Here is a 23,847-nt window from a genome sequence, read left to right as displayed (position 1 = left end):
ATGACTTTGGTCAGAGCATCTCAGTGCTGTGGTGCTGTCTAAAACCTGACTGGAAGACATCGTAGCACTTGTTTTGTGTTAGCTGTTGTTTAGCTGATGAAAAATGACTTTTTCAGTTATCTTACTTAGAAAAGGAAGATTTGAGATCGGTCTATAGTTGCTCATTTGTGTCTTGTCTAGGTTGTCCCTTTTTAGCAGGGGTTTGATTACAGCTGTTTTTAAAAGTTCTGGGAAGACGCCAGAAATTAAGAACAAGTTCACAATCTGTAACAGATCTGGCTCCAGAGTCTTTGAGACCTTTTTGAAGAAACTTGTGGGCAGGATGTCCAAGCAGCAAGAGGAGAAGTTCAGCTGACATATGGTGTCGCCCAGATCTTTGCTGTTAATGGGATTAAACTGTGTCATGGTACTTAACCTGGTTTTCAATGGACACAGTATGTCTGTTGAACCTGCTGTTGATAAACCAACTACTTGTCTGATATTATGGATTTTTTTCCATGAAAAATTTGGCAAACTCGTTGCAGGCCTTGGTGGAATAAAGTTCAGGTGCTATTGACACAGGAGGGTTTGTTAACCTGTCAACCATAGCAAATAAGACCCGAGCATTATGATAGTTTTTGCTAATAATGTCAGAGAAATAGGACTTTCTTGCATTCTTCAGTTGTAAATTATAAGAGTGAAGTTTCTCTTTATACATGTCATAATGAACCTGTAGATTTGTTTTTCTCCATCTGCACTCGGCTTTCCGACACTTTTTCCATGCTTTACCAGTGTGGAATTTCTCCATGGAGACTTTTTCTTTCCAGAGACAACTTTCACCTTAATAGGAGCAATGACATCCATAATACTTAACATTTTAGCATTAAAACTAACGACAAGCTCATTGGCTGAACCCCCTGACAGGGCAGGTATTGAAGAGGAGATCTGGTTAAACATCCCAGTCGTGTTCTTAGTTATACAGCATTTTGTGATCATCTCTGTTGAGACATTTGTGTGAACAGAAACTGTACACTCAAAGAAAACAAAGTAATGATCAGACAGGCCCACATCACACACAGTAACCTTGAAAACATCCAAACCCTTCAAAATCACCAAGTCTAGAGTGTGTCCTTTAATGTGTGTGGGCTCTGTTATATGCTGAGTCAGCCCAAAGTTCTCCAGACTGTTATCCAGATCTTTAGTTGCTTTGTCCTGAGGATTCTCTACATGGATGTTAAAATCGCCAACAATAATTACACAGTCAAAGTCTAAACAGATTGTTGCCAGCAGTTCACTAAACTATTCATAAAATTCTGCGCAGTGCCCCGGTGGTCTATAGAAATTTAGATAAATTATATTATAATAAGCTTTCAACTGAAGAGCCACATATTCAAAAGAAGTCAGAGATAACTGCTTACACTGAAATGATTCATTAAATAAAACTGCAACCCCCCTCCTCTCCTGTTCAGTCTGACCTCACTGATAAAACTAAAGTTGGGAGGGGTTGACTCTATCAGAGCGGCTGCATTGTTATCTTGGTTTAACCAAGTTTCTGTTAAAAACATAAAATCAAGGTTGTGCTCAGTTATAAAATCATTAATTAAAATATTTTCCCTGCTAATGACCTAACATTTAATAAAGCTAACTTAATGGGTTTGGAATTGTTTACCCTATGTTTGGGGGCACGCTGTGGCTCACAGGGTATGTTAACACTACTCGGAAACCTTTTAGAAAGCAGCTCTCTGTGTTCTGACCGAGCTACTTTTCTCCTTCTGTTGCCAAACAGTACAGATATTTTTGAACCTTCTAATAAACAGGGATTCAGCTGGTCCTGGGAAAAATTATGACTGCCGTTATCTACACAGCCTGGACCCTCCACACATCATACATCCGAAACATGAAGCTGGCATGGTGGTACAGGAGGGGCTGGGTGCCTCCCCTTTAGCCGCCCCGGTGGGGGGTTTATGGGGGACAGAAACATACTATGACATGGGATTAGTTTGGTCGCAATAGTGACCAGCTCTTTCATATGGAAGGTGAAGTCCAGGAGGGGTGGGGAGGATGGGGAGAGGGTGGGTGACTTGGATGGAGTATGATAAGGTGAAGGGGGTGGGTCCTCACTGAGAGCTTTGGGGCTTTTTCCGGGAGGGGGCTGAGGTGGTTTTTTCTAAAGGTTTCCTCTAGGCCCTGTCTTATCACGTTTTTTTGGTCTCTCTTGTCTGTTGTCGGTTGTGTCTGTTCAGAAAAAAAAACAGGTTGGAGGTGAACAGCTTCACTCCTGACCTGTTCAGGCAGAATTCATCCTTCTTAAAAAAGTGCCTGCGGTCCCAGAGGAAGCTGAAGTTGTCTATGAAACCAACTGTCTGCACTAAATGTCTGCTAAATCAAATCAAATTAAATTAAATCAAATCAAATCAAATCAAACTTTATTAAAAAGTATTTTTCATGCACAAAGCAACAAAAAGTGCTTTACTTAATGAAAACAATTTATCCATACTAAAATACAATAAAGATGAAACAAACCTTCACACGCCAAATTATATAATAAATTTTAAAATTTAAAAACACACCTGACTTCTAGTCTTTCATACACAAACACACGCTCATGCACACACACTCTCTCTCTTTCTTCCTTCCTATTCTACACAAACATGAAATCCAATCCATAATTTCTGTCTCTTAACTGAATGTAGGTGTAAAGAATAATTAAGAGGATTAAACATCTGGCTTGACGCTTCTGTGAGGAAGCTGTAACGAAGCAGAGGTTTGTTACGTGGACTTTGTAAAATAAATAATTGTACAGCACTCTAGGTTGGTTTCTCAGCACCTTTTGCACTTTAATTCACAGTTTTGCACTTTACAAAATGCATAGTTGCACACAAAATGTTTAATTATTTGTTGTATTTATTGAACAATGAAATAATGACATCTGTCTTCCAGATACCTGTGAAAGAGAGCCGTTAGTAATATTATGATGGTGGACGACAGGAAATATTGTGTGTGTGTGTGTGTGTGTGTGAGTGTATATATAAATATATATATATATATATATATATATATATATATATATATATATATATATATATATGTATATATGTGTGTAAAGTGCATAAGGTAAATTAATGGTGTGATGGTGTTGACTCATCTGACTCATGTCCTCTCCATCCATCTGGTTTAAATCACTAGAATCACACATCTCCTGATTTTGCTGGAAAAATTAACCACCCCGGATCAGTTTAAAAACTTTACAGAAGCCGAAAGAAAGGGGAGGATTAGACCTGCCCAACTTTCAACATTACTTCCTAGCTAATAGGTTGCAATATGTCCTAAAATGGCTTAAACCTTGTCCATTAGATGACTTGTGGATAGATATAGAACAAACATTTTGTGACAATTTGGAAATTTCTAATCTTCCTTTTCTCCCTCCGGCCCAGGAGACCCTGCCTAGGATGGAGGGAGGGGGGCTTGGTCGCCCTGGGCATGCCATCGGGGTCGGGCTGATCCGATGCCAGGCAGGTACCTTTTGAATTACGATTTGTCCGTAGGGACAAAGGGAGGGGTAGGGGGGAGGGGAGCAGCGGGGGTCCTCGTGGGCAGTGGAAGGGATTAGGGCTCATGGGGGGTGGAGTCTTCTCTCCTTCTTGCTCTTTCCCCTTCCGCCGGGCGCTCCTTCGGGGTGGATGGGGGCGCTGTGCCTTGGGCCCAACCAGGATATGTGTGTGCAACCTGAGGCTCTCTAATCCCCTGGTGTGGTGGCGTGGGCTGCCAGGGGTGGGTGGGCATCCAGGGTGCTGATGCGTTGGACTCTTGGCTGGGCCTTTGCCCTTCTGCCCTCAGGTGGTCTTGGGGAGGCAGGGGCGCCTACAGCGGCCAGCTGAGGAGTTGGTTGCCTGGGAGAGAGATCTCTCTCCCAGTTGTGCCCCTCTCCTCCCCCGCCACCCCACATCATACACACCACACATAGGGCACTGTGGGACAGGTGGAGGCGGTGGGTTTGGCTGAGCTGTCCCCATTGCGGGATCCCACGGTGAACCCCTGCGATTGCCTGCCCTACTACGTGTTTGGGGCTGTGGGGGGTGGAGGTTCGGTACCTGCCTGGAGTCCTGTGCGGGGTGCTGCTGGGCACTGTTTGCCCTGGGGGCCACCCTCGGTGCCGCATCAGGGAGCTGGTGAGACCTCAGGGAGAATGTATGTGGTTGTGTGTATGTGGGGAGGGTCGGGTCTGGGGCCCGCCCAATGTCCAGGGCAGCCATGTATATAACATGTCTCCCTTGGTAGAGCAAATCTGTCAAGCAAAATATGGCACACAGACCACCGTTCTGTATGTTAGGATGCTGGACAGAACAGAGTAAAAAAAAAAAAAACATGGACAGTCTCTGCAGCTCTGAGCTTCTTTGGCAGGCTTTCCTACAGACGAGGATCATAGAATTGGAACAAAGTTTCTAGGTTTTAGTTCTGACCTTAGGAACAACTAATAGGCAGGTACTAGAGGAACTCAGGGTTCGAGAAGACTCATAATTTAAAACCAGGTCAGAAAAATAAAAAGGCCCAAGACCATTAAGACATTTATAAATAACAAACCCAAAAATCAATCCTGAAACGCATGGTGAGCCAATGCAGCAATTTTAAGTGGTGTAATGTGTTCTCACTCTCTGGTCCTCATTAGAACACATCCAGCTGAATTCTGGAGTAATTGTAGGTTAGAAATACTTTTCTGGGGGAGGGCCACAGAGCAGGGCATTACAATAATCTATTCTACTAGAAACAAAAACATGCATCAACACCTCCATGCTGGCAAGACACATAAATCAGTGGACTCTGGCAATTTTTCTAAGATGATAAAATCCTGTTTTCCAGACATTTCTAATATGTGGGATAAAATCCAGTTGAGTTGAGGACACTTCTCACACACTAAGAAGGTTTAAAGTGTTGTAACTTTGATAAAATAATCTCTTGCTTGTCTTCCGGACCAATAATTAAAACTTCAGTTTTGTCCTTGTTGAGCTGTAGGAAATTCTCTGCCATCTATGACTTTTTATATAAAATACAGTTTAAAAGGACATTAGCTGGCTTCAGGTCATCAGGAGACACTGCAATATAAAGCTGTGTATCATCAGCATAGTTGTGAAAATCAATTCTTAGTCTGTGCAAAAAATGTGGTGGTCTACAGTGTCAAATGCGGCACTAGGATCCAGCTTCACCAGAACAGAAAGTTTCTCAGAGCCCAAGTTACACCTGAGGTCGTTAACAATCTTTAATCCCAGCCCCGCCTGCTCTCTGCATTGTTCACGCCACGCCGGCTTCACGCCACACTCTGCCTGTCTGCCTGTTCTGCCCCTGCTCAGCTGAGATTCACAGCCCCTATCGGATTCTGGACTCAGACTATGGGAATGTTCAGCTTTCAGGAAAAGCTTTTGTTAAACCTCTATTAAAATTTCACTGCTCAGTTCTGCCTCTGCCTTCTGGTTGATCGTGTGTCTCCACTTAGGGGTCCAGTCCATCTCGGCCCGAAACCGTAACAAAAAGGCAGGTAGTTGGTTTGCTGTGGGTGCAGTCATACCTCTTTTGACCTGCTTAAAATACAACTTTTAGATGCACTTTAAGCTTAAACTTGTCTAAATACATAAGACACCATATTTAGATAAGGGAAAGACGAAAGCTGATGTGGAGATTCAAGGAAAAAATATGTTGCTGCTGTCGAAAGAATTTTTGTGTGTTTTTGTTTTTATTCATTATTCATCAGTCTCTATCATCACATGTATGACCTTCCTGGTATAACTGCCTCCAATCTCTCTAGGAGGTAAAAGCATATTTTTATTGGACTAAATCAATTTTGCTGACATCCAATCCCTCTGTCCACTCTCAAGTCTTTTCAAGCCATCAGTGACCTCATGTTCAGACAATCCATTAACTGCATTATGGACTTGAATCTCCAGCCTCTGCAGCTTAAAGCCTGGAGAGGAGTGCAGTAAATCCTATTCTCACTCCAACTAGAGTTGATAATTTCAGTGTGCACCTGTCGATGCTGAAATCTGCTGCTCTCACTTGTTTTATATTTATTAGTTAGTTTAAATTCTATTAAATAAGGATGGATCCTGCTTCAGCAGGGAGAGCTGTCTTGAAAGTTTATATATTCTAATGATTTAAGCTTAAATGGATTCTTTTAACAATACCAACACCTAGCTTAGTGACTTCTTCTTTCCCTCACTCAGACAATGTGGGCTCTTCGTTTTATTAAATCAGATCATTCAAACTCATGATTCTAGATTATCTCATCAGGCTCAACCAAGTCTTGCATAACAATGTATTCCCTGCAAGTGGTTAAACTCTGCAATGAGTGATTCTTGGGTACGATTCCAACCATTTTAGACAGCTTACAGTTCACTAAAAGCAGGATTGACTTTTATAGAGAAGTTTGACTTACCTGTATTCATTTTATTGTTGTCATAATAAAAAAGATATATTGAATTATATATTAGACAAAAGTATATCTTTTATTGAAAAATCTTTGTCATGGTTGGTGTGTGCAGGTCTCCTGATGCTTTCCTAACAATTTCCTTTCCTTTGCTGCTTATCCAGGATCCATGTCTGGTTGGCTGGCTATATATATATATATATATATATATATATATTTATATATATATATATATATGTGTGTGTGTGTGTGTGTGTGTGTGTGTGTGTGTGTGTGTGTGTGTGTGTGTGTGTGTGTGTCAAGATGCTGTAATTCAAAATATTTGGCAAGTATTTTGTTTTAGTAACAAAAAAATTAACTTTAAAAACTTTAAATCCTTATATCACTCGCTTTTCCCACATGGTGAATCATGACTGACACCATGTTTTAGCTTGCCTCTGTGAACGAGTTAAAACAAACACAATGGGGGTCCTTAGCTTTTTTTTTATAACAGAGAAGCCTGGACAAGCCACTGGAAAGTGCTTTATCTCCGAAACTAATCAAAAAAAAGTGATACCGATCACAAGACTGACTGCAACAAGCTTGTAACTTTGTGATAAACTTGTCTGGAAACATTCAGCATCCACACAATTCGCTCTTAAAATGTGACCATTCGTGTCTTATAAATGTTAAAAATAGTATTCAGTATAAACAGACACAGCCAGAATTGATTTTCCTCATTTTTATTGATTAACAGAGGGAAATATTTCTTCTCATATGTCAGGCTGTAGGAAGAAAACAGCAGTGATAATGTCAGGATCTTCCTTAAAATTCGCCTAAAATTTTCTTTGTCTATTTGCATTTGATGGAAACTAATTTAATCCTCAGAGTGGATGTGGGATACTTTCTCCTTACTATTTGTCTTGAAAACAGGTGATAACAAATCGTATATTTGCATTATGTAATGTCTGTTCCAAACTCTCATTTTCTTGGTATCTGTGCCTTTTATATATTGAATACAGTGGTATGTGATGCAGAAAACAAATGCTGCCACCTTTTTGGAATAAGGAACGGAGTCCATGTGCGGGAGGGGGAGTTCTGCCCTAAACTTATACAAGACTTAATTTTTGAAGAACTTGATTTGACCTTAGTATTTTTCCCCCAATCTAACTTAATCTTGGAGCAGTTTGTATCCATTTTAAGTCTTGTCTGACAGTTTTCTGATTTTTCTTATACTATTTTTTTACATTAAAGTACTCGAGCTTTAAGTACAAACAAGACTTAAGATAAAAAGTTTATAGTTTGGCTTACAACAAAGCTTTTCACTAAGGTGTCATTAAAAATGATGCTAAATGGTACTGAATGTCCTGGTATGCTGGGAATGAGTAATGACTTCTCTCTTTGTGGTGTGGATTTTGTTTTTACATTATTAGCATATCGGTTTCAGCTGGTACAACTCCTAACATCTGGAACGCAGTTTGTGTAACTCTAAAGACTGTAGCCCTACAGGGAAAAAAGACCCAGCAGCACAATTCCACATAGTCCAGATAGAATCAAAAACGTTTTCCTTCGGGCAAGGTTTGGCACAAAGGTCATAGTGGATCTTTCCTTAGTATCAAACACTGGGCTTTAACAAAGATTTAAAAAAAGAGAGAAACACAAAACAAGATCTAGTTATCACAAGAGGGGAAAAGGGCTGGAAGGCTAGACATGATGTCATTAAGTGACCTGGTATATGGATAAGGAAGTAAAGCTGACAAAACGAGCATCTTTGCCAACAATGCTAAATGCTTTATGAAAGTATATCAAATCAAAAGCAATCCAGTCATATTTCACAGAATGCAGATCCACATGCTTTCTTATCTACTTTAACCTACAGTTGTCTGCCTATTGAAAGATGTGTCACATTCCTCACAGAGTATAAACAAGCTTGAATGCTGAAAGAGCACATCTTAAATCTCACACCGATTTTTTTTTTCTTTTTCTTAATTCCACACCATGGGCTGCAACAGATAACTGGGCAAGACAGTCAAAGTTTAAACTGCAATTTAATGATGAAGTAGTAAACCATATCCGAGTTATATTCCTATGGAGCCAGTCAAGACAACAAAGGCCAAGGCCAAGTAATGAGTAAATAAAAATTGGCCACTTTTGGAAATAAAACAGAAAATAATGTCTAAACAAGGAAAACCATTATGCAATAGGCTAGGATGTGACAAAGAATTTCATGATGGTTTCCTGTCTTTACAATGGGACAGGAATATCTATTAGCAAATGTTGAAAAAAAAATCTTTACGATTTATAAAAGTGTTTAGTCTTTATAGATTATGCTCTCTCATAACTGAGTGTATTACATAGTAAACCTGAAAGTTGATGATGCTATGTGATATGATATGATAAAAGGCCAAAAAAAAAAAAAAACAGAACAGGAAAAAAAAAAAAAAATCTTGTCCCCTTGATCGGTCTGAAATTATGTTATTCAGGGAGAAAGTCAGATTTTCAGAGCACTGTTACATCTCAGATCCAACTTAAAGCAGAAGTACTCAGCCACTTTAATCCAAAATTTGAAATGATGCCACTGGAAGTAGGAAGCTGAAACGTAGCCCAAAGCATGGTTGTCGTTTTCTGGTTGATCTGCTGTGTGAAATTATTGTTTCAAGCTTGAAAAGGTATGTATGTGTGTTTTAGTATTTTAATTTCATTGTTTGGCCTGTGAACTGGTTTTGTTACAGACATCACAATAACATATAGAAAAGGCAGCTACAGAGGCTAATGGTACTTTAATTTACTTGAATTGGTTCATTTGTTCACTGGATAAAAAAAAAAACAGTATAATTTGTTAATTCTACAATTGCTCAAAAAAATGGAGGCACTCACACAAAGGTTTGCATTTACTAACCCCTAAACACTTCACACATTGTTTACATAGAAAAACCAGCAGCAAAGTAGCCTCAGATAATTACGGTTTAAGGCCCCATTTACACCACAACACAGACAGTAAAATGCAAAGGTCTGGTTGCATTCTGGCTTCTTGTTTACACGGTAACAGTTTTGGGTGGATAAAACCGCAAAGATTTGACAACAGCTTCCATAGTTAAATTTTCTTACAACCAAAGGCAAGTCCTGTCAGTGTAAACTGGAAGTGGAATCTTTTGGCAATATTGCACTTGCGCACTCAGATCTTGTTAAACCTGCAAAAAGCCCAAAAACAGCAATGGTGGACCTCTGTGTCATGTTTGTGCTGCCAGATCTTTTTAATTTATTTGGTCTGTTGAAGCACAACCTGTTTCTGGAAGAGTATTTATGTCATCAGCGAGGACGCAGAGGATACATGGACCAGATAACTGGCACTTAACGCTTCTGATGTTGGGTTGTGTTTTGCAGTCTTTTGAGGATGCTGTGCACACGTTGGCGTGTCGTTGCAAAGTTTCACGGCCCACTAGAGGCCTGGCATGCACACTACATCGTTTCTGGTCCTCTTTGTGTTTTCTCCTGCACAGACATAGTTTTCATTCTGCTGTTGTGTAGATGCATTTTTTTTCATAAATGCAAAGGAAAAATATTTGTGTTGGAAACATTGTGGTGTTAAAAGTGCAAAGGTAGTATTCCTTTTGTTCTAGATTGTGCTTTAGCTAACATTTCACCACACCTCCCACAACTGCGCCCATTAACACAGGAGTATACAGAAAAATATTTATATATTGTGAGAGAGAGAGTAAAAGACGATATAGTCTGTAATGTTGTACAGCTGCAGGTAATGAACATATTTACCAAACAGATGTTCTGCTGTCATCTTTTTAATGGCAGTCATGCTACTAAACTTCATATATCTGATCCAGTTCTGGTTACGGCTACATTTAGGTTATGTTCAGGTATGTAATGTTTAGCTAGTTTGATTTATTAGCTCCATGATCAGCAGCAGGAGTTGTGATCTCATGTTTTCAGGGTGATGGTTCACCCAGGAGAAAGCTTGTTTGTTTAGAAATAATTCTAACTTCAGTGGGGTTAAGATGGGTATAAAACTAATCTGGAGGTACTTAACTAAATTAAATAATTTAATGTCAGTTATTTGGATCCAAAGGCAGTTCCCCAAGGAAAGCAGATACAATAAAATATAGCTCTGTTGCATCCTGAGTGCTGAGTGAACTGGAGTTTCCCCAGCAGAGCATGACAATACTGGGAGGGAGGGGTGCAGGTGAGGCTGATTGGCAGAGTAAGCACAGCGATGCGATGGACTGAAGTGAAGCGCTTCAGGCAAGAGAAGCTAGATTATTGGTTTGGCAGACTGGACAAGAAACAGAGCAAGGCAGAGAACCTTAAGATAAGGAACGCATGAAAGATTTTAAACACCAAAAGAAGGAAACCTGGCCATAGCACAACTACCACATTAGGAGATTGAACCATCTGGTGTACAGTGGAACGATGGACTGAAGTATAGATGCTCCAAGGCTTGATGATATAAACAGAACACATCTCTTTTGTTGCATGTTCAGAAGCTGCTCTGCTGTTGCTTTATCTGGTTAAAACATAATCACTAAAAACTACTTTAAGGTTAGGTAAGCATCCTGGCTATGAAAACAAAAACTGTGACCTCATTGTACATCAAAAGACCCTTTTTATTAATTTCTGGCTGCAAAATTTAAAAGTCCTGGACTATTCTTTTCAAAGGCAAAGCAAAAGAGAAATCATTGTAAAGAATGAAGGTTTTGCAGTTATTCAGATAGCTTGACACATTAGCAGTTAAAACATTTTCTTTTCAACTAGGATATTCAGATTAATGATAAATATAGATAAAACTAAAAATTCCATAATGATTCAATGTATTTAGATTAAAAGCTGCACAATGTGTGGCTGGTTGAAAAGCAGTCGAGTTCACTGCTCATATAATTTGAAAAAAAAGAAAGCGAAAGAGACAGAAAAAAAGGATTTGGTTACCTAAAGTAAAACACTCTTTGTTGCTCCAGTACTTTGCTAATGAAGTTATTCATCATTGTGCACTGCTGCATTTTTTAACCAACCTGTAAGAGTAATTCTTAAAAGTCACAATGCAGCACTTCAAAATGAGCTACATCATACCACCTGCCATAAACCAAGTTTACCTCACAGCTGCTCAAAAGCTGCAGCAAAATAGGAATTATTGATCCATGTCCTGCAACATGACCTTTTATGAGGGTATACATTTAAGACATTATTTAGAATTACCCTCACACACATGTGAAATTTAAGTCATTCACACATTATACCAAAACTTCTTGTATATCATACAGAAATCATTCACACACTGTACTGAAACCCCACACACTACACTGAAACTGCCTCTTATATACTAAACTCTCCTCTTATACACTACACTCAAACACTCTCATACATAATACTGAAATCATTCACACACTATAGTGAAATTACTGAAATCACATTTCACTAGTATGTATGAAAGAAATTTTTCTAGTGTGTGAGAAAGACAAAATTCACTTGAAAAGGAAGTCACGTAGTAGAAAAAAAGGAGCACATTTTCAAAAGAAACTGAAAAGAAAGAAGTTAGAGAACACTGTGAGAAAGGCTTTATGAAGACTAATAGCTCCTCAGCTGCCTGGAAATAATCTCAATGAAGCAGCAGGCATCTTCAGTACTATACTGGCCTCAGTACTGCTCTCTCCAGTGAGTAAAAAGTCAGTCCCATGTTAAAATCTAATCTAATCAAACTTTATTTATAAAGCACTTTTCATACAAAAGCAGTGCAAAGTTTTTTACATAATGAAAACAGTTTTTGTATATATATATATATATATATATATATATATATATATATATATATATATAAGCCACAAACCGTATAAATCATCAAAGTTTAAGAACACTGACCTGATTAAGCTCTCTTTTTCATAGACATCATCACACCCACACAGCACAGATATTCAACTCCCACCCCTCTTTGACTCTGACTTCAAGTTTTTCCTTAACTGAAGCATCTGTATGAGAAAATAACTGGAGATAAACATCTGCAGATGTTGACTCATGTCTCATCTCTTGCTCTCTTTGATGAATTAGCCATGGTGCACGTTAAAAACAGCCAGTGTGTTGACATCCAGTTGTTCACATTATTCATTTTACAGTGGAAACAAGAATTCACACAGGCACACAAGCCTATGTGAATTTATCACATCCTTGTCAACTTAGTCACTCAAGTTGCCAGATTTATAGACGCAAGACCAGTACAGCAGTGTGTCAGACAGAAACTAGCAAAAACTGTTTATTAAGATCTGTCCGCACTTTTAAAATCTAGTTTTGAATTTTTCTGTCTATGGCAATTTCTATAATTATCTTTCAAATTGACAATTTATTGCTCCATTCTTTTAATAAACACTGTGTGTTTATATTGTATGTTTGTACTTTAGAAGTTGTCCTTGCATTTGTGTTCTACATGTAGCATCCTTGCTTCAGTATAATGACAATGAAAGTCAATTAAATAAATAAAGATATTTGTGGAAAGATTTGAGTAAAATCCACTTTGCAGCTCCGTGGAATTATTGAAACACTACTAGAGATTCATTATATATAAAATTTCATCTTTTACTCAGGTTTTTGGGCTCTTACCAAGCAGGTAAAAAGCCCACAGCCAGCAAATGGAGCTTGTTGGCTGTGTCAAGTGTTTCAACACAGTGAGACGATTTCAGACAATTGTGTCAAAGTTGACTCGACATTTCATGAGGCCTTGGTTTCACCATTCTTAAGTTGCTGTGGTTCGAGCAGGCAGGTTGGTGCAGCAGGAAGGTGTGGCTGCTGAATGGTTTCAAGAGTTGAGCTAGCAGATCAACAGAGGAAATTACTGTTGGATTGATGAAGCATTTCAGAAATCACAGAGGAATGAGCAGAAGGCTACGCACATGCACAGCTAAATTATCACACTAGTTGTGAGATAATATGTCAAGGTCTGGATGCTCCTGCAGTCCTCATGAAGGAAGTCTTGATGAGAGCAGATGGAAAACAACTGTGGGAGCAGGAGGTGACACAACTTGTCCAAAGCTTCCTGGAACCTGCTCTGACCCACCTAAGGCTCAGAAAACAACTCAAGCAGCATTAAGGTGACACAAAGTATCCAAAAAATTAAACTTAAAAGCTTGTGCAGCACCTAGATGGTGTTTACCTGCAGGAATTACTTGATTATTACTATTTTATTTATTTGTTTTTTTCCTGTGTTTTTTCTTCTTTGTTTTCCAAGTGTCGTGTCTTTCCTCCAGTTTCTCTTTCCCATAGTTGTTTGTGTTAAACTGCTGTTGTTTTTTTTGTTTTTTGTTTTTTCTCATTAGTTTTTGAGGAGAAATTACACATTGCAAAACTGAGTATTTAAAGTGTGGTTTGCCAACCGAAAACGGGTGATCTTTTTGTGATTATGATGGCAATGTTTCAGATTTTTTTTATCCTGTTTGTAAAAAAAAAAAACAATTGTTGTCAGGCAGAATCATGCTTTTCTTACACCAAGTTACCATTTAGCTATACAGCATGCGACCCACATGTGCTCTGTGCTATTAGCTCATGGATATATGAGTGTAACAATCACTTCAGGCCCATTTATTCTCTCTTAGGTGCACAAATAGCAAAGGCCATTTCAAGCGTTGTCATAAGTCGTCGTCCTCATACTTCCATGTGTGGCTTTTGCATTGCCATGGTGGTTAAATCAATTCATCCACTACTGGACAATGCTAGTTTCAGACACTGTTTGGCAGCGATAACGCAGCACTATGTAGTTGTTTTCAACCGCCCAACACACCCTAAACACTTACATACAGGCTTTATTCAAAAGGTGCACAATTTCTACAGTTGTTCTGCTCATCTTCATTCTTCTTCTGCTTTTTTGTTGAATTCCTGATCCTCATCTTCATCTCTCGTTTGTTTCTTTCGCTGGTTGCATATCAGCTGTTCTGCTCAGCACTGCCGCTGTGATATCCAGTGGTAGTACTCAGTCTTCTGTGTTAAGCAAAGGATAGCTAAGCTTCATGAAAACAAGCCAAATTACGCACCTAACGGAAGCAGAAGACGGAAGAAACTGTCCGTCTGTCTGTGTATCCATCTTCTGTGTCAAGCACAATGGGCTTTTAAGTTGTCAGACGTCCTCACTGCTTTTTCTAAATGAAAGTAATAATAAGGTGGGCAAACTTTTGTATGACAGTTTGAAAGGGAAATGAAAATTCTTGTCTGAAGAAATTTTTTATTTGTCTGGTTTCATTGTTAAATTTATGCAAGTAGAAGTAATTCAGGACTCCATTAAAGTCACAACTCAACAACTGATGTGCACCTAGTTACAGAAGTTTACGCACCTGTGTTCAACCACTAATAACTTATTTTACAGCCTTAATTCCATCATGACTGACTTTCCAGCCTTTTGGTTCTCCTGCAGTATGACATCCTAGTTTTTGAATTTTAATTGTACTATTTTCCGTCTTCCTTACTTGTGGATTTTGCCAAGTTTACTGATTATCTGGTCTACTTCATGAAATCTTGCATGTTGGACTTTTACCTCAAATCTGATTCTATTCTCACATTTGAGTCAGCTCCTTGTGTGCATTCATCAGTTATCTTGAATTGTTCTTTCTTGTGTGCAAAATGTCCTCTGGTCATAATAAGATAATAATGTTAGATCCTGATAATCATCTATAATCCAAAAACACTATGCAGTCACTGGTGGAGGTGGTTGAGGCTACCACATGTCTGGTGATTATGGGCAATTACTGAGAGATAAATCAGGGACAGTCTAAGGCAAGATCAGGTAATGGAGCTCTGTGTGGGCTGGGGGAAATTAAAGAAAAAAAATTATATAAAGTAAACAAGCAAGGTGCTAAGCTCTTGATTTTTCCAGTCTTTGGAGCACGAGATCCCTCCATCCCTCCAGAAGATTTTCCCTTAACTTTACTGTTATCTTCCCAAATTAAGGGTCAGACGTTCAAGTTTCAAATTAAATTTTTGGTCACTTCAAAATATGTGTAGAAGAAAAGTAAACTAAAAGTAGCCCATATCTCACAGTCAACAGTTTTGATTATGACATCCAATCCAGCAGGATCGGGGAGGAGCCTGTCTCAGTATCTAGTAAGTGAGAGGAATAGTACACCCTGAACAGGTGTTACAACCCCGTCTCACAATCCAGGAGATAGGGATCAGTAACGAAATGAGCCGGACCAAACGTACTATAATTTTATTACCAAACCCGGTTCAAAGGAAAAATACAACAAAAGGTGTCCATTCGCCAATTTCCACAGAGGATACTGCAGCTGGGGCAATGAGAAATGGTCACAGTTCACATTTACTTTACAAAAAAAACACATTGACTGACTATGTCTCACTGACCAAACATCTTGCAGACAAAATCATGACTGTTTTTATTTTTAACCTTTAGTCAAAACAAACTAGCAGCTTATTCAGTCCATCGACACTATCCACATCATCCAAAACATCATGCTGCTCCGATGTGATTGATTTTTTGTTCTCCACTGAAAAACTCTCCAGACTTGACACCAGAATCACATTAATCAAGGTTTTAAATAAAGGATTTTAAGCACAACCGCACAGCTTGGAAAAAAGCTACAGACTGACATGCTCACCAAAGAAAATGCTACACTGAAACTTTCAGAGATCAGCATAGATAGTTGTCAAAAAATAAAACCATGAAGAAAAACATTCTCTATCTGCAAGTATGTGTCCGGACCGGGTGCATTTTAGGGCTGAGATATACTTGCTGTGAATGCAAGCATACATGTCAACGTTTAGCTATGTTTATGTACATACATTTTGCAAACAACGGAAGCAGGGCACAGAAAAAAGCTCAGTACTGGAGGTCACCGCAACAGGCAGTACACAGCACTTGGACTCTGAAATAGTGAAAAGGTCAATCTACCGGAAACATTGTAATTCCGGGTCATTAACCCCAAAAACGCTTCCAATTTGTTGCCAACTGTTAAGGCACAAGTGTTTATCACTGTGCAACAGGTTGGAAAAATTATACAGATGCCAGTAGTTACACAAAAGATCTGGGAGACGGTCTTCAAAACTATCCGCTTTGTGTTTACCTCGGACATGTTGTGTTCATGCTCTTGTTCACATGAGCGCCACTAGCATTAGGGTCAAAATTGTAACTTGCAGCCTACACACCAAACAAATGCTAGGAATGCGTGGCAGCTATGATACATACAGTAGTAGCGGTTTAAAAGTTCCCCTGTTTCCATGATAGGTCCTTGACTGGCTCTTGACTGGTCCTTGACTGGTCCTTGACTGATCCTTGGCCGATCCTTCACAGGTCTGTGGGGGTAATGTAATCCCCCGCAATGACGTCGTCAGCGAGGCTCTGCCCCTAAGCAGCCCAAGTAAAAAAACAGCTGCAATCCCTCTTTTGTCCACGGGGAGGAGCAGTGATTTGATCTTGCTGCTCTCTAAACAGTTTATAATGAGCTGTGTCGCTCATTTGTTGCATTTTTGCCAACATTTAAAAAATGATTTGATTTGAAAATGGCGTCAAATAAATGTATCAAAAAAGCCGACATGTGTAGCTAATGGTGTTATGAGGCAAAGCACAACCTCCTCAAGTCGGGTAAGTGGTGAATGTCACTAGCAGCGAGCTTTCTAAACATCCCGAGGAGCGCCGCCAGCGGTCATTTGACTGCAACGTAAGTTATTCACAGTGGGGGTTGATACAGCTGCTGCATAACTGAATATTGACAAAATCATAACGTAATATCGGCAGGTAAAAATAACATAATACTGATAATGTGTAAAGCAGGGATCACAAAAGTCCGGACCCAGCCCAACCTATATTCTGAATTAGGCCTCAAAGTGCTATTATCCTAAGTAGATAAGTAAATAAATGGTTTATACTGTGAAATGAAGTGTCCCTGGATTTTATTCATAGCGATCTAGTGATAAAACGTGATAAAACGTCATACAACTGTGTCTCAGCGGTGGGACAGCTGCCTGCCCGCTGTCTGAAGCAGGCACATGCGCAAAGGCTGGTAGGAATGACAGGAACCAGCAGCCTATCAGCACACAGGGTTTGTGATCTTACAGCCAATCAGAAGCAGAGTAGGGCGGCCATTTATTACAACTCCATAGCCGTGATATACGACAGTTTGGCTGAGAAAGAGTCTCCCTGAGCGGCTCTGTGGAAGTTTAGACGTGCTAAACTGCTCGTAAATATTGATGTGTTTACTTTTCCAAACAAGTAAGCAGGTAAAACTATAGACAACAACTATATAATAAAAGTCCTAAAATACCAGGTTCAGCCGTTTAGTTTTTAATACACTATAAGCATGATAGCGTGACTGGCGGTCATCAAAAGACCGCTGGCGACGCTTCCAGTGTTTAACACTAGAAAACCCAGAGATTTCTTATCCCTCTACCATGCCCAGAGTACAACCAAAAGGCTGCCCGGTTTGAAATTAACAATTCAATGGCCAACAATTAGCACCTTTACATTTGTAAACACAGCCATTACCTGCCGTTAGCTGTTCAAGCATACTCCTTGGGGGGAGGAGTGTGCTTGAAAAGAGCCTTGTGGACTGTGCTGTATAGTTTCACTCACCACAAACGGTATTTGTGCTTTTGACCATTTCTCACATTTTCATGTACCCTTTATTGAGCATTGGTCATGTGAGTTTTCATCGTCATCACACTATTGTACGCCCAGCTTGCTTTCAAGTGAGAGATTATCACTTTTCTGTTCCCACAAAGGCAAGAAGGAAAGCATAATCAAGTATTTCAAATGAGAGATAATTACATTCCTTTTGACCTGGGAACAGAAAAGCAAAATCAATTTAATGTTCCTCACTTCCTAATATGGTGCAACAAGGTTCACAGTCCTCAATGTTTTTAGTAAAAAAAAAAAAAATAAAAAACACCTTACTAACAGGGTGGAATGGAACATAACAGAGTGGAACAGAATATAACAGGGTGGAAAATATTTGTTCCCAATTCCAAATAAAAACGCTTCAATGGCCAGATGATCAGCAATGAATAAAGATATTTCTACAGTGATCCAGATTTTTTGTTTGTTGTTTTTTTTGTTTTACATTTTAGATTTTGTAAGAGATGGGTGTGTTTTAACAACAGCAGTTTTATCCGTGACTTTAATCGATAATTATTATCATTATCCAGTGTATAAAAATGTTGGTGTAAAAACGCCAAAGATAGATAAGCATGATGCTGAACTTCGTGGTCTTAGCTCCTGGTTTGGTGTGTCTTGTTCTGTTTATTATCATTCTGAAAGGTATGCAGCCCACAACTTGAACAAAGGCTAAATTCCTCAACATTCGCACTTGCTCCATAAAATTACCATCTCCAAGGCTCCTCCACCACCACTTTGATTATGGATTGATAAGTAAATGAGCCGCAGTTTTGTAATTGTTGCATTGTCAAAACAGTTCTGTTAGTGTTGTCACACAAAATTCAGTAGACTAATTGGTTCCTATGCAGTGAATTTACATGTTATTACAAAAATACACAATAATAAAATAGGCAAGTGGCAAGATTAGAATAATGTTATAAGTTCTGCGCAAAGACTCCTTTTTCATTTTCCAAAACAAAACTGACATAAACAATCTTGAAAAAAATGTGCACGTAGGCTATGAGGAAAGAATGAATGCAATGAAGTAGGGACTGGTTGAATAAACACGGTTTAACTGGACGCCTAAGCGAGCGCGTTGCAGGATGGCTCCAGATTTTATTGTCAAATGGTTCCAGGTCAACCAAGTCTGAACTGCTTAGAGCAGAGTCCTGCACGGTTCCGTTTTGCTACGCATACCTGCCCTAACCCGTTAGAATGACTCCCGAACCCGACTCGTCACCAATGTATTTATTCCATTTAAATCCGAACCAGACTGATGTTTAACCCGCGACCTGAGCCATTAACGCATCATTGCCATGCTGCACCGCTTCTTTTCCATTATTATAGCCTATTGTTGTTTTATCATTGTGTTAATCTAAAACACATAGATAGCCTATGAATGTTTATTTTAAGCTTGCTCAACATTTTTAAAACAGCTTTATATTCCTCTGACTGAACCATTTCAGAGTGAAGACTAAACCAGACCAGTGTGTTTTATTTTGCCACTGAGAGGGTATTTATAATAGGCTACTCGGAGATTGCTGTGCTTTAACAAAATGTAATCCACCTTTCCTGGCAGCAGCTGTGTTCTCCGTTCCTGGACTACAAATCCGGTGGCAGAAAACTCTGCTGCGCAAATACCAGCGTAAAATAAACTTTCATATATTTTCTCTGTGTTGTTGTAGTATATTCAGATGATAAAACAACAATATAATAAAAAAGAAGACTTGGAAGGAGGAACAGCGGTGCAGTAGGCTATGGCACACGTTAACGTTAAAAAGCACACTGCTTGTTGTAAATACTTGGTTTATGCTTTAAGAGGTAAATATTTTGGTTAACATGTTGAAGAAATATCGTTGTTTCTTTTTTCATCTCTTGCTATGCTATTGAATTTGGCAACATTAACATGGAAATTCACTGCATTAGGACCGACTAGCCTACTGAATTTCTGGTAGCATGACAACACAAACTGGACTCGTTTGACCACTCTTACCCAATGTGCAACAATCACAAAACTGGGTCACTTGTTCAGCTGCCTCATTGCGGCTCATTTACGTATCAATCCACAGTCAAAGTGGTGGTGGAGGAGCCTAAGAGATGGTAATTTTCTGGAGCAAGTGCGAATGTTGAAGAAGGCGCATGTTCAAGTTGGGGGCTGCATACAGTACCTTTTGGAATGGTAATCAGAGCGTGTCGGGGAATAGCCCACCTGGAGGGGTGACGTAATCGGGATTCCCGGCGAGCAGGAAGTCGCAGCACAGCGAGTGTTGGATGTCCCCCCGCGATTAGACACATTGAAGTGGAAGAAATTATCTCCGATCCTGCGTGGGGCTTTTATCTGTCGCCCTGTCTTCTTATGGAGGTGAAATAAATAATATGAGAATAAAATAACCCTTCCTAGCTACCTCAAACAGATTCTGTGTTGCTTGATCCAAATCTGATTTGTCTATGTTAATAATGCTAATATTAAAAGATTAATCAGTATGATAAATACATCCTATTGAGAATAGAGCTAGGGGCTGTGATCCAGTATTTGAAAGGTTTTATTAACCTACTAGCATTCATTTCTGAATAAAACAATTGGCAGCGCACAAGCATGTTACAATTTCACATTCCACGTCAAACGATGATTATGTATTAAGTTTTATGCATTTTTATGAATTGTGACTGGCCATCAGAGGTGCTTTGAGTGGCACCTCTGCCAGTCAGTGTAAATTCAGATAAAATCTGACAGACTACGGGCGATGAGAAGTCTGTGAGAGAAGCGCCATCTTCTGGGTCTACCCTATATTACAAGGAATGGGTGGAGTTTGATTAAAACATCGACACTCCCAGGAGAAGGAGGGGGCCTCTCTGGCGGCTGGAAGTTGGAAGGCAGCTGGCTGGAACTGGAATGGAACTGGGCTGGAAGCCGGCAGGTATTCGGCTGGCTTTCAGCTTGGATGGGAACTTTTAAACCGCTACTACTGTATGCGGACGCGTCCCTAACAGCATATATCAGCCCTTAGTCTTTGTAAGGCTGTGTTTTATTTTAAATGCTTGTCATCCCTACGTCCTGTTTAGATTCCCCACTGTGTGATTCCCTCCATGTCTAATTGTGTGTCTTATTGTCTTCCTTCTCTTCCAGCTATTTAAAACTGAAAGTGTTCCCCTTCCCCTCTGTGCCAAATCGTCTTGTCCATTAAATTCCAGGTTTTTTTCAGGATCTCTGCTCTGAGGTTTTGAGACTTAAAGTAAGAATCTTGTTCTAAAGAAAACAGTAGCTTTTTCCACCATCCCTGCATCTGGGGCTGAACTTAAGTCTATCTTAATTCTAGCCCAAACACAGAGGCTCCATCTCTCTTTCAGATATCTATAAAGCTATGCAGGAATGATTTAGATAATGGCCATAGCTGGCAACTTCATCTTAATTCGAAAAAGCAATCTTTTTTTTTTTTTTTTTTTTTTTTTTATTATTATTATTATTCCTGGATCAAATTCTCCCTCACCAAAATAATTTAATACACCCCTAAATTAAAATTCAACCAGGTATTAAAAAGCAGTCATGCTGCCCTAACATCTCATTCGCTTTAACATGTCACTCCTGAGAGATTCTGCATTTGACATTTGCATTAAAAAACAGTGGTTATGATTCTTTCTGGCTGCACAGTGGTGTGGTGGTTAGCACCGCAGCCTCACAGCAAGAAGGTTGCTGGTTTGAGCCTTGGCTTGGGGGAGGTTCTAACCTGGGGGGACGGTGGCCTTTCTCCCTGTGTATACGTGGGCTCTCCCTGGGTTCTCCGGCTTCCTCCCATCGTCCAAAGACATGCATGCATGTTAGGTTAATTGGACACTCTAAATTCTCCCTAGGAGTGAGTGTGTGTGTGTGAATGATTGTCCCTATCTGTGTTGACCCTGCGATAGACTGGTGACCTGTCCTCTCACCTGTTAAAATGCTGGGATAGGCTCCAGCTTACCCGTGACCCATAATGGACTAAGCAAGCAAGATAATGAATGAAAAAAGGTTATGATTTCTATAAACACATGACTCCTCGGGGTCATCTCCAGTGGCTTTCCTGCTGCGTAATAAAACCCCATTATTACCATTGAGCTCTATGTCAATGTAGACAATAAAATATATGTCACATTATTCAAAAATTAGACAGCTCAAACTGGGTTTATTAAAAGTAGAATAGCATCTACTGACACACATATTGTTTGACACAGTGCAATATTTATTATTTCAACAGACAAAGAGCATTATGGTCCCACTCATGAAAAGAAAGCTTTTGATAGAGGTAATTGAAAAATTCATGTTTTCTACATTGGAGGGTTTTTGTCATGTTAGGAGAGTCATTAATTAATCTGTTTACACTTCACCATCAGCCACTATGATCACTAATAAACACAAAGCTTCCCACTGCACAGAGGGACTGGACAATGATGCCTACTTTCCACATTGCTGTTTACCATTTTTATTGAACCACAAGCTGAAGCTATTTGAGAAAATATGATGAAAAAAGAATACAAGCACAAACTTTAAACAACACAATTTGACTTTACACTGATGATATTTTACTACTGACTTAAACTTTTGCTTTTCTTTGCCTGAGGGCCAACCCCAAATACCATACTTTAAACCAAAACACCAACGGGGAAAGATAAGTATAGGTTTCAACATTTTGAAAATTTCCAATGCATTTAAATATAACTGTTCTTTGGTGACTTTGGAACCGAAGTTGGGTTGGGTTGGTCAGGGTCTATTGGATAGCTTCATGTTGTAGTGGCCTTGGTGCTTGGGTTTTCGTACCACACTTCTGCTCAGGGCTACTTCTGTTCTTCACATTATTCTTATTTTCATGGTTGTTAATAAATATTTTCTGATTTTTGTGGTCACTTGTCTGTCAGGCCTTTTTTTCTTTTTTCTTTTTTTTTTTAAGATAAGTAATTATCAGAAACACATCCTGATGGATGCAGTGCATTAACAATTTTATTGTTGTAGCAAGATTCCTGGGAGGTAACAGTATACTCGTACAGTAAGTTATAGCTCCCAAAATATGGTAAATATTCTAATACACATAATATGTTTTAATTTCTATTTGAAAAACATAGCAAGATTCTAACCACTACTTTTAAGCAACCTCTTGGATATTTCTGGTACACACCATCAGCTTCTTTCATTAAAACACTGTATGAACTGTAAACGGTGCCTGTTACCTTTCTACATCATGACCTCTTTGCAGCTTCTTCTATTTTCACACGTTGTTTCTCAGATATAAAACCTAGCATAGTCTGGCATTTAAACATTATAAATATTTGTTGAATCTCTATTCTATCAGTCAATTTGTCCCCGTTAAAAATTTTAAATCCACACTGAGTTTTTCAGGTCACCACTACTAAGGTTTGCAAAGGTCTTCATTGTGCCACTATATTAATGAAAGCTGGGTAGTTCAGCTGGTTGAGCTGAATGTGTCTGAATGTCCTCATTGCGGGGTTCTAGTCCTAGTTTGTGGACCTTGGTTGTGTGTCATCCCTTTGTTACCTTTTCCCTGATGAATAAAGGTCACTAGTGCCTAAAAAGTAACATAAAAAGTTTCAACAAGATTGCCTTTTGTTAACATTCTGTGGTTACTCTTCCAAGCTCTGACCTGTTAACAAGGTCACCTTTTCTGTATGAATCTATGTTTTTAGATCTTAAGAAATTCCAGGATCACAAAAAAGCTCATGAATATCAAGTCATTTTGCATGTCTTTGCAGTGCATTTTCCATGTTGAAGTACTGTGACAAGATGAGCCCCTGCAGCCAGGTGTTATAAAATTATAATAATAACAAGTCAAGTCACGTTATGCCTATGCACTCTTTTGTTAATGGTTATGTCATTTCACACCCTGGATGGTGACAGGATGACATC

Source organism: Melanotaenia boesemani, chromosome 14 (genome assembly GCF_017639745.1).
Source record: "Melanotaenia boesemani isolate fMelBoe1 chromosome 14, fMelBoe1.pri, whole genome shotgun sequence".
Classification (NCBI taxonomy): Eukaryota; Metazoa; Chordata; class Actinopteri; order Atheriniformes; family Melanotaeniidae; genus Melanotaenia; species Melanotaenia boesemani.
Note: the sequence above shows the minus strand (reverse complement) of the source record.